The following is an 11,878-nucleotide window of genomic DNA, read 5'->3' as shown; positions in this document are numbered from 1 at the left end:
TATAGCCATAAAATTATTTGTGACTTCTGCTCTCACTGTGAAGATATGTAAGCTAAGATGTACTGTGTAACTTCACTTTCCTCCACTACAAGATCATGGATCCAGCAAAAATTAACTGTGATAGCCACCTCTAACATACTGAACAAGATGAAACCAACTTAAATTTACTGAAGCCTTCATCTAAGTAAGATCTGCCATAGGGGTTATGTTTCCCTCAGGTGCCAGAAGAGTAAAAAACAGGAGGAAGATGAAAGAAGAAGTATAAATTTTTAGTTCTGCTTAAGCAGTGCATTTGCTAAATCACTCCAGCTAAAATCATTCAGCAATTCCTACAAAATCCTATCATGGACCAAAGCAAAGCACAGCTAAGTGAAACGTTATATATTGTATCCGGCAAGCAATCACTGTACTTGCATTCTCTTTGCCCTCAGCAGCACCTGCATTCTTTGATCACAGTCCTTTTATGTGCTGCACTGTATACAAAAGACTGAGCCAGCAATTAGCCATTCTAGCAATGGGTCCTGAAATCTCTGCAAATGCTTCAGCTCTTTAATGAATTCCTAAATAGAAGGAAGTTGCAAACAAAGTTCAGCTTGTGTATTTTATGCCAGGTTCCCACAGCACTGTAGGTTTTTGGAGCTTAATTAATGACACTTGCATTCTGTATGCCTTCCAGAGTTTTAGTGGAACTTTTACTGGTCACTTCAAACTTTGACATCTTTTGGACAATTGTCCTCAGAATATTGGGCAACCTCCCCAGGCTTTGGAAGGAAAAAACAAGACATTGCTGCCAATCATGACTCATCTGTATTAACGGGATGAACAAAAACTGGAGGGACAAAACGTGCATCATTTCAAGTAAACTACTCATCAGAAATCCTATGCATTGTGTATGAACCAAAACGGGTGATGAAAATTAAAACCACAGCCTAATATACCAGCATTTGGGAACTCTGCCAATGCCCCTAATTAAAATTTTGAACTAATCTCTTCAGGGAATCCAAGAAATTCTTTCAGAAAATGGAACATTCTTCTATGCACATCCAACTACTTATCCTGTAAGAGGGAATATAAAGGAGATTGTATACGATCAGACAGAGGTCAGTCGAGTGGAAAGGACAGTGTGAAAGCTACAGGAAATGAGCCATCTATGAATGAAAATACTGGAATTCCTTCTTGAACTCTGACTCACATAATGTAAGATTTTGCTGGTCCTCATCAAAGGATCATTACATCAATGGAAAGTCTTCATTAATTTTAGTGTGATTTTAATCAGTTCCCAAAACAGGAGAATACAAAAATAGTTTTTTACAATATCAAGGTATGCCAATATGTCCCTTCTCTTCTTTTCTCTCATTGTTAGAGAGGTTGGCGAGAGTGGTTTGAGATAAATGAGAAGTGTAGAGGCTGGACTGGAGAGGGTCTAAGACAGCCCCTGACACTGGCTTATAGACAATAAACAACAGATCCAGTACTTTTAGAGATGCAATCAGACATGAAAGAATGGAAAGGGTTGGTAACTGGCTAGTAAGTGGAGAGGGAAAGGATGTTGGTAAGTACTTTGTAGAAGGGAAAGCCCTAATCTTCTGTATTGTTAATAGAAAAAAACCCCCTAGAGTAAGATTTTAAGAAGAAAAATATGATGATAGGCAGGTGTGAAGAAGAGGGGAATAAAGTAACTGGAGCAAATACACAAGGCTAGGTTAGACTCTCGCACATGGAAAAAGAGACAAGATAGGTAGGAGTTACAAGGAAAGAAGTTACAAGCAGGGAAACTGCATCATACTAAGTAAGTTTTGTCTTTGGAGAAACCAGCAGGGTCCTATAAAGAAAAATAAGTGAAGACATTAGGAGTGAACTACCAAAGATTAATCTAGGCTGGCTCTGCAATGAGTAAATCTGTTTAGGTATGCAACTGAGCTTCATAAATCAAGCAATCCTATCCTGAGCTCAAATTATTAAAATCTATGGCCATTGTTTGGCTAATGTGGAACTACAGGGTTTAACATTGTATTACATTTCCCATAGTCCCTGACACTCAGGCAGACTGGCTGAATTTAGGGAAATGGAGGCACAAGTCTCCCTTTGCATGGCTGTAAATGACTACATGCAAAGCAAGGCTGTGAGGATTCAGTTCTCTCAGCAAATTCTCCCAAGTGAACCCAAACACGACTTCAGCTCTGATATGCTTGTCAGTTGCAGAGCTTTCCCTCTTCTCTCTGGCGTAGAAACAAACAAAACTTCCTCTCTGCTACCTTTCTCTAAAGGATCTTTCTGCGACTAAGCCATTTATGTGTCTATATTACATGTAATTCTCTGATGCCGGATGAGATAAGAGAGATAATCCTCAGAAAGGATTTGTGGCACTATAGATTACAGCTTCCTTTCGTATGTTGTATGCATTGCCTTCAAGGGGCCTTGAGTGATGCTATAGGATCTCTGTATTCAGATTACAAGATACTTGCATTCAGCACTGACTTATTATAGGTTTAGAAATGCCAACAACCCAACTAAGTGGCCAGCTGTTCAGATCCTGCTGTTCTCTTAATCCACGCAAAGGTAAAGTACTATTGTGGTCAGTGGGATCCTTGCCAGGGTAACAAGATTGAAACCATTTTCCTTGTATTTATTCAACTGCCACTTCACTATAAAGTGGTAAAGTAAATAATAATAAAGTGATTGTTCAGCAGACAGAACAAATTATTCCAGGAAGAAGTCATCTTTGCTTTAATCATACCTTTTGCAAGCCAGAAATGTACTTAGTTACTCTGCCTTTTATTATTATTATTATTAATATGCAAAGTCCTGTTGACACAACCATCTGGAATCCTGAAATTGGATTTTACTTATAATTTAAGGGTCTACCTAGGCTTTAAAGAGTTTCATGGATCTACCTGAAGGTGCCCTCACTGGGAACCTCTCAGAACAAAAAGCTGAATAAGAGCTAAACTGCTACTCTGGAACTCACTTTCTCCATCAGAATGAATATGGCATTAGTTCTTCCAGGAGGCAATAATCACTAGGAAGATCTTTAGTTGTGTTTCCTGCTGTGCAACATGCTCTTTGGATGAAGGAACTGAATAATTTTGGGAAACACAGAGGAGCTATGTTCAGCAACTTCACAATATGACTGTTCTGATACAGGGCCAACTCTGGCTTCTAAGCCTGGCAAACAATATAGCCAATCTCTGTGATACTGCATGGTGTGAACTATTTACACAATGGTATATCCTGCTTAGCACATGTGAGATATCTCTAGGAGGAACATGGCTGATGATAAATTTACATGACGTTAACACAAATGTCATTTACAGTGCTCATTTGCCTAATTAATAGTGTATTTATGTTTCTTAAACATTGCAGCGATCATTTTTTAATTTCCTCTCCAGTGAGAGCATTTAGTAGAGTGAGGGAATTTATGTTTGCTCTCCAATGATGGTACGTTAATCTCTACGGCAAAAAATCCACATTTTCTAGTCTCACCTACACTGACATTTTGCCTGCTCCTGAATGGATCAGCAACATTCCACTAACAATAACCTTTTTCAGTGTGGAACAGTGATCTACATCTTAGAAGAAGTCTTCACACCTCTTGATTTCTATTGCCCAGAAAGAGAAAGTGAAGTATGTAGCATAATTCTGCTACGTACGAGCAGGCAAACATCTAATGGAAATACACCTTTAGCACCTTGTGCCTGTGTGATTTAGGATGTCGGAGATCTCAGCTGTTTGCTGTCTTTCTGACTCCCCTGGCTGTGTTGAAATCGCCACAGTGACAGCCAAGATGAAGTAGCTGACTATGTGAGCATTCCTTGTCCTTTCCAATACACAGCAAAGCTACTTAGCTTAAATCACCACTGACGGGAACTAACTTTTTAAACAGGTTTGAACTTGATCCTTTTTGAGCACATCTGACTGTGCCCCAGATTGCCTAGTTCAGCTCCACGCCAGCACATGTACCCTATTATCAGCAGCAGCAGCCCTGCATCAGTCAGCAGCTGGCAGACGGGCCCTTGGGGACTTTTCTAGCTGAGGCTAGTGCAGCCCTATGGCTGCTTCAATATATTCTCCGTGCACAAAAGGGGACATATCTCTGTGCAAATGTTGTTATTGCACAATGGGTGTCATTGATAGCAGGAAAGAGACAATGCTTGGGAGCTGGACATGTTGTTCAAACATCATTCCAGTCTTTTTATATACTCTGATTAAGGCCCTTTACTTAGAACTGCCATCAAGTTGTTGCTGGCTGCTTCGGGTGCACAGGGAATATCTGGAAGCCCTTTTCACCCTCTTTTAAAGAGTCAATTGAACTGTATTTCAGTGCCTGAAATTCTACAGTTTGTGACTTTCTCTTAATGTAGATTCTGACTTATCTACGTAGGATACACAAATAGGTACATACATCCGTAGTACCCATATTTTCAAGCACTATAGATATTTTCTCTATTAGCCAATTCCTTTTCTCTACTGCATTTCCAGGTCATAACCCCACTGTTGTCAGCATTACTTAGCCCTTGACACCCTAGCAGTATTTCTTCAGTAGTGGCAGACAGGGCTCTTAGGCAACCAGGAAATCTAAAACAGAGAAAAACTGTTACAAGAAGAATATGGGACAGACAGAGGAGCAAGTGGAACTAACAGACTAAAGGCCCAAGGGAAAGAAATTAGGTTGAGGCTGGGAATAAGGGCAGCAATGTTTCAGAGGATTTGCTCCCAGGGCCGACAGCAACTGCTGATTCTGCCAGGGAGAGCATCAGTCAGATCAGCCAGGAGTTCACCTGTTTTCAAAGTACAGCATCAGCACAGGGTAAAGGTATTAGCATCCTGTGTTCAAAATGATGCACAACTAAGCACAGAGACAGAACGTATAACTAATTGGAGGGATTAATTTTCTAAACCTAGATATCTCTTTTAGATTCCTGAGTCTCTCTCAGGGGACCTGTGATGCATCAACCATCCCTGTGCCAATGTCTCAGATAGATCACTACATTTAGCCTACCGAACACCAACCACCATGTCCTTTTCAGGCTTGAGAAAATGAATGGGGACCAACTTCAACCAGTTTGAGATAGAATAGCTCTGATGGCCAAGGTGGTACCTGAAGCTCCTTGATGATCTAACCCAGGGTAGTGGGCCTGGCTCAACCACTTGGTCACCTCTAAAAGCTTACAGAAACCCCTGCTCCCTGTCACATGTCCTGAATGCAAACTGTGCTGCTGAGCACTGTCATTTCCCACAGCACAGCTGTAGAACTCCAAAGAAACAGCATAATCAAGCTCCAGGCATCCCCCATCACCGTACCCATGAGATCTAAGCCTTGCCACAACACAGCCTTTTCCCCCTGCCCATCCCACCTGCTTTTACCTGGTCTCTGTCAGTCACTGCCATGCCTCCCTGAAGCTCCCAAGTGACTGTGACAGGAATGTCACAGGAGATGAGATAGAAGCACCTATAGCAAATAAATAAATGAATAAAGCACTAAAAAGACCAAGCTGGAGAACAAGGGGGACATGAGCTGTTCAGAGGCTTGAAGGCCAGCCCATAGAGTCACTCAGTCTAGACTCCAGATGTGAACGCAGAGCCTCAGTGAGTGCAATACGGGACTGCGTAAATATCTCAGCCAGATGTCTCAGGGCCCAAGCTACAAATCCTCACAAATGGTGACAGAGTTGGCTGTTGCTGTTTGTATAGCTCTGCTTCCAAGAGAATCAGTGGTCATTCAGTCAGCAGCACTTCATTTTTGCTGCCAGATGGGAGGGAAAACCAGGCTCAGAGTTGCAGTTAGTCTCATAGCAAACTCAGCAGTCGGTGGATGGGTCACGGAGCCCTCTGTGGGTACTGAGGTTAGCTCAAAATAGCAATCTGGGGAAAGAGCTGAAAAGATTACAGTAAACATAAAAGCACATGATACTAAACTCACAAATAGGCTAAAGTGACAGGCTGCCATGTTAGGCGCTTGAATTAAAATTTAGGTCTTCCAGACCCCTCCCATTTGGTCAACTAAGCTTACAGATGCTTAACATTACGTGATGGAATTACCTTACATTTCAGTTGCTTGAGACGTGTGATACACTGGCTCTAAGGAGCTTGATGCTTGTATCTGCACTTTCAAACTAAGCATTCCTCTGCCCCGCATTCATGTTCCCAGAAATTGTCTCCTAGGTAGGTGCCTCACAGAAAGCACCTGGAGAAAACCCGACCACCTTCCTGTCTATTTGCGGTTGGATCTGTCCCTGGGGAGGCTGGAGATTAGTTTCAGCTCCCTCTTCTGTATGAGTTAGACCAGGGAATTGAGGCTGTCTCTCCCAGGAAATGTTACCACTAGCCTACAGTGTATTTCAAACCAAAGCTTTCCCAGTCTCTTGGATTTCTCTCACACTCCATAAAAAAATTAAGTATTTATTGCAGCAGGGTATAGGACCTAGGGATCTACAGTAAAAGTCCTTTTATAACCTACCCTGTCACTGGCCCAATTTAGGATATATCAATTTATGACCTAGATTCTCTTCAGCGATTCACCAAAATTGGAACTGGCTGAATAATTTATGAGAAGATTTGTAAGCGAAAGTCCTGAGTTGGGATACTCTGATTCACAGGGATAATATTATTTATGATTTCTTGTTCAGGCATGAACATGTTTTAGGATGGCAAATAATTGTCCCAAGATTTGCAAGAGGATGGTTTTCATTCTCCTATTTTAGAGTACCAAGAGAAAAGTGACTCTTACAGTATAAAAAATGAGCTTTTGAATCAGCTCAGAAAAACCTGACAAAGAGACATGTGCCAATCAAACAAATCAAACAGCCCAGAAAAACTTGACAAAGAGACGTGTGCTACTATATCAGTGTCCTGTTTCTTTAGGTCCAGTTACAGCCAAAAGTTGCACCTCCTGGAGAAGTATTTAAAAAGGTCATTGTCCCTGTCTTCAGACCTAGGCTCACAGAGATAACTTGAAGTCAAAAAAGGTTAGGATATATTGCAGTACTTCATACTCACCTCAGGCTAAGAACTCACATATGAGCAGTAGCTGATGCAGGGTGACTCGTTTATCTTCCATGGCAAACACTTGGGACTGTGAGCCCCAACTCACAGACACTTTTTTCTCATTCCCAAGGTTCTAATGGAGGTCAGAACTGCCAAAAGACGTTCTGAACAACACCAGGTCCCCATAGTGGTACATTTCCCATAAAGGTTGCAAGGGCTTGCTCTGTTTTATACCTCTGTCACTTCTGACCCTCAAACCATTGCTGGGATCCACTTAGTTCCAATAAAAATGTTTCTTGAGCTGCCACATTCAACCCTGGGTCTAAATCAGATTTATCTGAACTGACAGGTGTATGCTTTTGAGGTTTAATTAATTTCCCTCCCTATCCTCAACAACTTAACTCCAAAAACCACAGTATAGAGAAGCCTGTGCTGGACACAGACATCCTTTTCCTTATTATTCTGCACTTTCTAAAGAGAAAAGGCATTGAGTGCAATAACCCTAAATAACATTTAACTCCATGATCTAAAACAAGTACACTGAACAATTTATTCAAGCACATCATGCTGTTCTTCCACCTCCTTGGTAATAAATGCACAGCATCACCATGGCTGAAAGTTAAAGGGGATATTTCTTCTGGCAGTGCCCTCTGGGTCCATTAGGCTGGCTTATCCAGCAATTGTGTTGGCAGTTTGGAGCTTTACCCAGGACCTTCTATGGCCAGGGATGCTACAGGCCATTTTACTAAATGTCAATGCCCATTGCAGATTAATTTCTGGGGGGAGAATCAACCTTAAAATGTTTTCCTTCTGCTTCACATCAAAAACTCATCTATTTAAAAGTCTTTTTGGAAGGGTCCTTTCTTTTGGAATAAAAGAGTTGTACTTGTAATCCTACTGTGCAACATTGACTTTTCCATATCAGGAGATAGAAAATTTTCCCTGTCTTGCCCTTGAATCTGCAGTTGCAACCCCTCTTCCAGCACAGGCTCAGAACACACCTCTGACTCATAAATGCCAGTTCCAGTGGATAAACAACAAGTAGACAAAAACATGAGATAAGTGAAACCTTTCCTCTTGCAGTACAGAGGGAGGTAGAACTCATGTGGACCAGTAAAAAAGTAGGTGTTGAAATACAGTGTTGGAGGAGGATGCAGAAATTCCATAATCCTTATCTCTGTCTCTGAAAAAATCAGTCTCTCCAACCACAGACCACAGCAAGTTCCTATCTGTTGAAAATCAGATTTATTTTGCCATTCATGCAAGTGCAGTTGCCATCAGAGAGCCTCAAAGCTGCATTCCTCAATGCCTGTGGCCATATCAAATTTTTTGGGAAGCCATGCAGAACCATTATCAGGAAAATGGTGCTTCATTTACTCTTTGACTCTCAAAGAATGTTTTGTCTTCCTCTCTGTTTTGTGAAGTGCTGTCAACACTTACAGTGAAGTTTATTGTAAATACACAATAATAACAACTGTGCACATTCATCTCTGATTCAATTCCTATGTAAATTTATGTTAATGTGTATGCAGATTAGGTCTGCCCCCCTCGGTCCTGGAAAGCTGTCAGAATGACACATGGGTTCTGAAGAGGTTGTGTACTACTGATCTGCAGTTTTTGTATGGTATTCAATAACTGGCAAGCCAGCAACGAGAGACTATGGATATTTGTCTTCACTTTTTCTGGATAAATTGATGGAGTCTTCTAGGGTTTGATTAGCCTAAAAAGAACTCTTCTAGAGTCTAGCTAGAATTAAAAAGAAGTCTCTAAAACCCATCTCCAAAGCCATGATCTGCTATTTTTATTTATATTTATCAATAGAACAAGTACACATTGGATCTTTTGAGAAATGGGGTAGTACAAGGGAGCCTAGTAAGCTTTCAAGATTTGATATGCCACTTATGAGACAGAAAAGCATTTTTTCTCCTTAATATTTAGTAACCACTAAACCAATGCCTGGAGTTTATGGGTAGTCCTCCTCACTTTTTGTTGACTAAATCAGTACACATTTTAAGAAAGCTCCAATAAGTCATTTATTTTATTCTTTCCTTCTCAACCTCCCTTTTCTCTGTTTTAACTTGAAAAAACACTGATCTTCCACCTGTTTGTGCAGCCAGAGCCATTTTGAGCACTCAGGTCAGACCACTGGGGAGGCAGCTGGAGTGCTATAGTTGGCTGTTCTTTGCTTTCCTGACACGGGTGTTTTGCTATGACACTTTCTAGTCCTTTGCAGTAAATAGAAACTAATCTTTAGCTCATCCCATGACTGTGTCCCTACAAGGCTCCCAGGCACTTCTCAAATAATCACAACGGGACATAAATTCGGACTACAAGAGATACATGTGCTCTTTGCACAGGGATGAATTTCTGGTAATCCAAAAGGGGTTGGGGAAATTGCTGTCAGAAACAGCAGGCGCCACAATTGTTGGCTAGGAAGATATACCAGACAACAAAAGTCCAATTGCCAGAAAGTATTTATATTCCTGCAGTTCACAGCTGAGGACTTGGTCCTGACCTTTGATAGACAAAAAAAAATTTGTTCTTCAGTTGGAAACTCGGTTGTGCTTGGAGGGAAAGATTGTGCCCAGAGCTGATAAAGGTGGGAGCTGAGTCATCAGTTCAGAATAAGGCAGCAGTCTCCTGACCAAAATCACCTCCAATCCTAATAATATTTCATGGACTGAGGTGGCGGGTGATTTTGGGGGAAAAAAACGTGAACAAACCAGGAAATAACAAAACAACAAATTAGGACAGAACTGTACCTCATAGACTGACGAGAAACTTCAGTCACCATTTATTTCCTGCCTTTCAGCTGATTTAAAGACTGATGCTGAGAAAATCTCTTTCTCCTCCAAGTTCTTCTCTCTTGATCTGGTTCAGAGTGTTATTTCACTTTACTTTTTTAATCTCATTTTGTTGAAGGCAATGTTAGCCCCAAGAGCAAAACAAGCAAAATAAAAACAATTAGAGCCTGGAAAGAATCAGTATTTTTTCTAATAGAGCCCCATGTCAGACAGCTTTCCACATACCTTGTTCAGTGTAGGTTACATTATGGCATCCCATCAGGCCCATTCAAACCAGGTTGCAAAGGTATTGTGGCTGGGATCCAATGCTGCCTTCCCTGCCCGTGATAGCTGTTGGTGGTGATTTCATCTTACTCATTTTATCTCTTTCCACCTCTCATGCAGCTGCCTTCCTGTCTTGATAGGACCAAAGTGCAGCTCATGGAATCTATATGATAATCACAAAAATAGTTATATCTGTTGAAAAATGGATTTAATTCCCCCTCTAAACCTTTGTGGATTGCCAACTGGGGGTGTGAAACCAGCTGGCAAAAGATGCGTTCATTTTGATTTCATGACTCTCATACACTGCAGCTTCCAGACTTTAAATGGTTCCTCCCCTCTCTAATGAGAGCGCCAAGGCCTTGACTAACAGCCCTCACTTTAAACAAAGTTTTGAAGTTTCTTTTCATGGTAACTTCTCTGGGAATGTCTGACAGCCTGCTCAACCCAGGGCAGCTGAATGCCTCTTCTTTCACAGCATGAGCATTTGTCAGAGGCACTAGGAGTCAGGCTTGGTAAGGATTTGTATCCCTGAGTAGTCTGCAAGTAACTTGTACAACAGCGTGGGAAGCAAGCTCAAAAGTAGTGCTGGTAAAATTGTGAAAAACTAATCTCATCAGTTTTCAAAATGTAAATGCTTGGAATGGACAATGTTTTACTTTTTTAAACTCTTTTATCCCTATTCTTATAAAATACATTTTTATTTACAGAAAATCTTGTCTGCAGTACATTGTAATTTTTTTTAGTCTAAATAGGATTTTAGAGAGAGGACTGGGAAGTGTGAGAGAAGAGCCAGGTATGTTTATTCACAGTTGATCACAGAGAAGAGAAAGGCTATTTCTTGGTAAAGATTCCTCCAAGACAGGTAGAACCATCCAGATCAGAGCTTTGAATCTGGACTTAGAGGGCATGACTGAGCCCTCTTAGATTTTTGTTTAACATTTAGATGAAGTTTTGTTTTGGTTATGCTTGACAGTCAGAAAGTTCCACTTACTTTCAGCCAAAGCATGAAAGGAAATACTGGGCTCTTGGGGGATGGAGGGAAATGGAGAGAGGGGGAAAACTCAACCCTAAGTAAAAAGCTTCCATGAAGCTGGTAGCATAACCAGACAACCAAAGCAAGAAAAAGAGAGTGAAAAATTTCAGTCACAGAAGTCAAAAGCTGCAGCTCTCTTCCAGAGAAGGAATACATTGCATCTTATTTCTGCTGTGCTTACTGATACCATCTACAGAAAATCTATCACCAGTTGAAAGAGGGTTACATTCCTTGTCAATGCATTCCACCACGTTGGTGTCTCGACTTTCAAGAGTTTATTAGATGCACAGTCATGGAACTTTCTTTGAAATAGAAAGCCAATACAAGCTCCTTTAATATGGCCTTATAGAACCATTAATAACGCTATTTCTTTATATATTAATTTCTCTCCATTTATTGCTTCAGCTATCAGCAACACAATAAACTTACCTTAAAGCAAATTGTGGCATATCTTTCTCTATATATTCCCCTCATGCATGTATATATACAGCCCCCACACAAGTGTGCATATACATACCCATAAAACCTGAATGAACAGTGAATAGCAGAATTAACTGAAGGCAAGAAAAAACTAGCATATTCAGAAACAGGAGAAAATTAACACTGAATTATAAATAATACAGCTTAGATATTAGATGTGTTTTAGGTTCTGTTCTTCTGTCATAATTCTGTTTCTACGATTATGACATTTTCTTCTTGCATGTCTATCTTTCAGGAAGATAGCCCCTCTGGAAGATCCCATTGAACTGGGATACACAGAGGAAGATCTGACCAGTTTGTTTAGAGGGAAAGG

This window comes from Corvus moneduloides, chromosome 1 (assembly GCF_009650955.1).
Source record: "Corvus moneduloides isolate bCorMon1 chromosome 1, bCorMon1.pri, whole genome shotgun sequence".
NCBI classification, from domain to species: Eukaryota; Metazoa; Chordata; class Aves; order Passeriformes; family Corvidae; genus Corvus; species Corvus moneduloides.
This window is presented reverse-complemented; position numbering follows the sequence as displayed.